Source organism: Chrysochloris asiatica, unplaced genomic scaffold, assembly GCF_000296735.1.
Source record: "Chrysochloris asiatica unplaced genomic scaffold, ChrAsi1.0 scaffold00068, whole genome shotgun sequence".
NCBI lineage: Eukaryota > Metazoa > Chordata > Mammalia > Afrosoricida > Chrysochloridae > Chrysochloris > Chrysochloris asiatica.
In genome coordinates this window covers 10472883-10479730 of record NW_006408586.1, presented here as the reverse complement: position 1 = coordinate 10479730, position 6848 = coordinate 10472883, and the positions used below count along the sequence as shown (strand labels likewise).

Here is a 6848-nt window from a genome sequence, read left to right as displayed (position 1 = left end):
GCTGGAAGTCTTAGCCAGAGCTATATGGCAAGATAGGGAAATCAAAGACATCTGAATTGGAAAAGAGGAAGTAAAAATATTTCTGTTTGCAGACAATATGATCTTATACATAGAAACCCCATAGACTCAGTGAAAAAGCTAAAAGACCTCACTGGAAGATTCAGTAAATGGCAGGGTATAAGATCAACTTCCAAAAATCATTTGGATTCCACTATATTAATAATGACAGTGCTGAGCTCTTCTTCTGTGCTGCCTCCATAGGAGGCGGCCATCTCGACCAGTATCATGGCTGCCCTCAGACCCCTGGTGAAGCCCAAGATTGTCAAAAAGAGGACCAAGAAGTTCATCAGGCACCAATCAGGTCATTATATCAAAATTAAGCATAACTGGCACAAGTCCAGAGGCGTTGACAACAGGGTATGGAGAAGATTTAAGAGCCAGATCTTAATGCCCAACATTGGTTACAAGAGCAACAGCAAGACAAAACACGTACTGCCCAGTGGCTTCCACAAGTTCCTGGTCCACAACGTCAGGGAGCTGGAGATGTTGCTGATGTGCAACAAATCTTACTGTGCAGAGATTGCTCACAACGTCTCCTCCAAGAACCATAAAGCTATCGTGGAAAGAGCAGCCCAGCTGGCCATCAGAGTCACCAATCCCAACGCCAGGCTGCGCAGCGAAGAAAATGAATAGACAACCTGTTTTGAGTTTTATTTGTGCTAAATAAAACCATAAAAGCGCTGCCATCTGGAAAAAAAAATAATAATAATGACAGTGCTGAAAAGGACATTAGGAAAACAAACAATACCATTTACAATAGCTACCCAAAGCATGAAATATCTAGGAATAAATGTAACCAAAGGAATAAAAGACCTATAAAAAGAAAACTACAGAACACTACAACAATAAACCAAAAGAGACCTGCAAAAATTGAAGAATGTACCTTGCTTCTGGACAGGAAGACCTAGCATTGTGAAGATGCCAACACTGCCCAAAGCAATTTACACATATAATGCAATCCCAATCCAGATTCCAATGACATTCTTCAAAGAGATGGAAAAAAGAATTACATTCTTTACATGGAAAGGAAAGAGACCTAGGATCAGCAAAGCAATGCTTAAGAAGAAGAACAAGCAAGAACAAACAAGTTTGCCCAGGAGACATCAAGGCAAGTGGTCAGGTACCCCTCAAGGTAAACCCCCTTCTAAGACTAAGGCTCAGTGGGAATGCATGCTCTGATTGGTGACCACTTTCATCATGGATAAGGGGAAGTGATGGATAAACAGCAATGAAGCTATGAACTAAGCCCTACAAGGCACAATAGATTCCTGTGAGCCCAAATGGAGACCTGGTTGGCCAGCAGTGTGCCATGTCTTATACCCAGAGTCAGCGACATAGCCACAGAGGACTAGAGTGGAGAGTGAAGCATCTGGCTGATAAGAAGAGAGGGCACATGCATAAGTATACCCACATTTGCAGATAATATCCATTTGACCTGGATTCAATGACTGGATGATCAGAGCTCAAACAGAAGAAGAAAGAAGAGGGGAAAAAGAATAATCTGACACAACTTGATGAACTTGACACACATCTATGGAAGCAACAGCTCAAAAGAGTGAACAAATCTTCACAGAAAGGATCATTCCCACCTCCTCCCCTCACGGAGAGGACAGGGATGGGCAACTTGGACATTGGCCACATAGAATGGGGAGGGGGTGTGTTACAGAGGCAAGAAGTGACTGACGTACAAGCTTTCAAGAGGGAACCTAGATTGAGAGGGCATGGAGCAAGGTAGAATCTCCACTGAGTAGTATCCGTTCTGCTTAGTCAGGGCTGATGAAAGGAGGTGCAGATAGGTCTCTTGCGATACAATAGCGAATAATGTTATCAGGACTGATTGTAAGGGCTGGAAATGTAAAGGTGGACATTTTGGGGCAAAGGGAGGGGAGTGATTAACCTTACAGTCTAGGAGTGGAGGTTCCTGGGACCATAAAAGGAGAAGAGCAGAGAACAAAACCCTACCCAGAGAAACAGTGATGCCAGGGATGGAGGCAGAGAGGATGACATGGGGAGATGGAGCAGCTGGAGACTTTGGACCTGGAGAGAGAGGGAGGGGCGGTGTGTGGACGACAGTGGGGCAGGCTTGCGGGGTATACCCTTTGGTTGATGGATGATGCATGGAAGGGATTGTAACCATGGCAAGGAAACGATATACAATGAGATCAATGTGAAGCTGGTGTCCTCCCATGTAAACTATCACATAATTCACAATAAAGCATTAAAAAAAAAAAAAAAATACTAGTTGGACACTCCATGCTTACTTCTGTTCTGAACAAAATAAATGGATTGAAATCATACTTGACCACCCACGGCCATTTTTGAGAGCCAGCAGGAAAGTTATGTAAGATTACATAGACCAGTGAGAGTGTTTATAAAGTATCTAAACGTTTTCCTCTCTATATATTCACTTACCTCAGACATAAAAACTGGGCATGAATAGCTGAGGGGAGGGAAAATGTTGAAGTGTACCAAAGGAATGTCTAGCTTATTGTGCCTGAACTTTGTCATATATGCTATCTCAGGAGTCCATGCTTAAACTTTACTGTACATAACAAAAGACTGAAGCTAATTCCTTTTCTGACTTCTAACTGCACACTCAGTGATAAATATTATTCTCTCTGCTTAGAGGCTCTTTTATTTCATGAATTGTTCACCAAGAGGTGGCTAGAAGCTTGAAATAAACTGACAATTGTAGGAGCAACTCACTTGTATGAATTACAGTTATTTTACATTAATTACACTTGTGCTTCAGGATTTTGTGGGTAAACAGACAATGACAGAAGTAAATTAACATCCCTATACACAGTCATAAAAATCTAAGTAATTTTGGTAGTGCATGATTGTGTGGAAATAAGAGTCAAGAGACTTGGATCATTTCCTAAAAATGTGCTTGTTGTTGTTGTTAAGTGCCGTCGAGTCGGTTCCGACCCATAGCGACCCTGTACAGGGTTTCCGAGGGTGTAAATCTTTACTGGAGCAGAAAGCCTCATCTTTCTCCCGCGGAGCGGCTGGTAGTTTCGAACCGCTGACCTTAAGGTTGGCAGCCCGATTCGTAACCACTACGCAAAAAATGTGCTTAAAGCCTGAAATTCAGAGCTAGGAACTAGAATGTATTCCATGACCCCACACACAGCAAAGATATACAATTCCCTTAGTTGTTAGATTGCATCGAATACGTTCCAACTCTTAGCAACTCTATGCACTACATTTGTTGTCATGTTTGAGGCCATTTTTGTAGCCACTGTGTCAATAGAACACAATACCATAGGTATGCCTTTACATACAAGCTCCTAGAGTCTTTTAAAATATCCAATCTGTCCCAAAATGAAACATATGATAGATTCAGATCAACAAGTTCTCAGAAATTTTATTAGTCCTATTTGATAACTTTCTGACTGTTGAGTTTACAGTCTTTAAATACAAACATTTCCTTACTACTTGTAGCTATTATCCTTTCTCAAGAAAAATAAAGACTGAAGCTATTTCTTCATCTAAAAAAAAAAAAAAAGAAGAAGAAGAAGAAGGTGGGAAGCCTCTCACTCCCTGAGTTCAAAATTTACTATATGACTACAGTGGTCAAAACAGCCTGGTTCTGGTATAGTTAAAGATATATTGATCAACTGAACAGAACTGGGAATCCAGAAATTAACCCATCCGCATACAGCCAACTGATTTTCTACAAAGTACTTAAGTGTATTGCATGGGGAGGAGATAGTCTCTTCAACAGATGGTGCTGGCAGAATTTAAAAACAATATGCAAAAGACTGAAACAAGACCTTCACCTCATACCTTATACAAAAACTAACACAGCATGGATTAAAGACCTACATGTGAATCCCAGAATTATACAAAGACCATCAATGAAAAAATAGGAGCAAATGTGAGGGCCTTAATATAGCAAATACACAGACTACCAAACATTTTGAAAATTACACAAACAAAAGTAGACAAAATAGATCAATGGGACATACTAAAAATTAAAAAACTTATGTGCATCAAAAGACTTCATCAAAAGAATAAAAAGGGAGCCCACAGAATGGGAAAAAATCATTGCAATGACACATCAGACAACAGACTAATTTCCAAAATATATAGGAACCTGCAACACCTCTACAAGAAAGGACAAATAACCCATATAAAAAATGGGCTCAGGACATGAATAGACACTTCACCAAGGAGGAGATCCAGGCAGCCAAACAAACATATGAAGAAATGTTCAGGATCAGTACCCATTAGAGAGATGCAAATCAAAACAACAATGAAATACCATCTCACACCAGCCACAGTAGCAATGACCAAAAAAGTAGAGGACAATAAATGTTGGTGAGGATGTGGAGAGACTGGGACCCTCCTAAATTGCTGGGGGGATTGCAAAATGGTCCAATCACTGTGGAAATAAATATGGTGCTTCTTCAAAAGGTTAGAAATAGTGATACCTTATGATCCAGAAATTTCTCTACTTTGTATTTATCCACAAGAAATATGAGCCATAACATGAGTAGATATATGCACACCAATTTTCATAGCAGCACTATTTACAATAGCAAAAAGATGGAGACATACTAAGTGCCTATCAATGGAAGAATGATAAACAAACTTTGGTATATACACACAATGGAATATTATGCTACCCTGAAGAATAACAAGGAAGCAGCAAGCCACTGCATAACATGGATGAACCTTGAGGACATTATGCTGAGTGGAATCAGTCAGTCACAAATGGAGTAATGCAGCATAGAACCATTATTGTAAAAGATTAAGAAAAAGCACCCACACTAAAAGGGGGGGAGGTGTTTGTTATTTCTTTATTTATTTTTATTTTTTTGTTTACCAGGGTATATGGGGTGGGGTGAGGAGAGAGAGGGGAAGGTGGAGCACAGGGTAGGGAATAGACACAGGATAGTGGAGCACAGTACAGGGAATAGACATGGGATAGTTTGGATGCTGGGGAGGGGCATACACTACATGGAAGAGGGGAAAGGAAAAACAAGGTGGATGGGAAAATAGCTAGGCAGGTTTACATGGGCTAAATAGGACAGATGCAAATAATGATGTAAGTATAACCATGAAACAACAAGGCTTGGGGATACAAAGATCGAGGCATGGTTTGGATGGGTAAAAGTGGGGAACTGATGTTAAGATGGTTGCCTGTCTTTTGAATCTTGGTTTCCTTTGCCTACTATTGTAAAATAAACACTTGAAGGGGAGTGATAGGAATAGCCAGAAACATCACCAGAGAAAGCTTGTAAGTTCGTCTTCACCCTATAACTGACTGAAACACCTAAAATGGGGCTAGAACTTGCCCAATGATGGAGACTCCATGCAGAGCCTTTGCATTGCACAAGACCATAAATGGAATCCTGATCCCCATCCAGAATCTTCTGAGGTGGGACATTGCCACTTGAAAGGACAAGCAGACCAGTCTGGAGAAGCTGGAAGAACAGAAGATACTTCTTGAAAGAAAGACCAGCAGGAAAAATTAAAAAACAATAATAGCAGTCCAATTGACTACTACAACAACAAGCAAGTTGTTCCCCAGGGAGCCATCAAGGCAAGTGGTCAGGTCCCCTCAAGGCAAACCCCCTTTCAAGACTGAAACTCAAATGGAATACACTAGCAGGTCCTGCTGCTGACCACATTGGTCACTGATAAGGGGAAGTGGGGGAAAAACAGCAATGAGGTTTTGAACTAAGTCCAACCACATTCAATAAACTCCTGTTAACCTGGATTGAGACCTGTTAACCAGCAGTATGCCGAGACCTAGGGATTCCTGGGCCCAGGGGCAGGGACATGGTCCCAGATGACTAGAACAAAGTGTGAAGCATCCAGGTGATATGAAGTGAGGGGAGATGCACAAGAACACCCACACTTGCAGATAGTACCCATATGACCTCGCATCAATGGCTGGATGATCAGAACATGTGTAGAGGAAGAAAGAAGAGGAAAAAAAAAAAAACAAGAGTAACCCACTACAAGTGGCTGAACTTGATCTATGCTTGTGGATGCAGTATAACAAAGGAGTGGAAGAATGTTTACAGTGAGGATCATTACCACGCCCTTGGTACACAGAGTCGACAGCAATGGGAACTTAGACATTGGCTACTCAAAATTGGTGGACTACAAATGCAAGAAGAGACTGGCTTATAAACTTTCAATAGGGAACCCAGCTCTAGAGGACACAGGGAAAGGTAGATCTCCACTGAATTGTTTCCAAGCTGTCTGGAGGGGGTTGATAAAAGGTGAGGGGTTAGCACTCCTGTGGTTCAATAGGGAATGATTGCTATCAGGTCTGACAGAATGTTGGAAAGGTAAATGTAAATGTTTGTAACAAAAGGAAGGGAGCGGCTGATTTTGCAGTCCAGGAGTGGAGATTCCTGGAACCATCAAGGAAGAAAAGTAAAGTGCAAGATCCTGTCCAGAGAGGCAGTGATGATGAGCTGGACAGAAGGAGTGACTGGGGACTCTGGACTCAGGGAGGGAGAGGGGCTGTGTGCTGGTGGCTGAGAGGCAGGCATGTGGGGTGTAGTCTTTGGTTGTTCGATGAGCATGCAGGTGATTGTGATCATTGCAATGAAACAAAATACGATAGAATAAACGTAAAGATAATGTTCACCCATGTAAACTAACACATAATTCACAATAAAAACTTAAAAAAAATTTTGATGTCTTTGAATTATGATGTTGGACAAGAATATAGACTATATATATATGTATATATATATATATATAGGCTTTCTACTCCCGTAAGGATTTACACCCTCGGAAACCCTGTACAGGGTCGCTATGGG

At 41.3% G+C, this 6848-nt stretch overlaps 1 pseudogene; it reads left to right on the top strand.

Annotated features, from left to right (window-relative positions):
• The first annotated feature begins 285 nt into the window (after nt 1-285).
• LOC102817389 lies at nt 286-693 on the top strand (annotated as a pseudogene).
• Nucleotides 694-6848: the final 6155 nt, after the last annotated feature.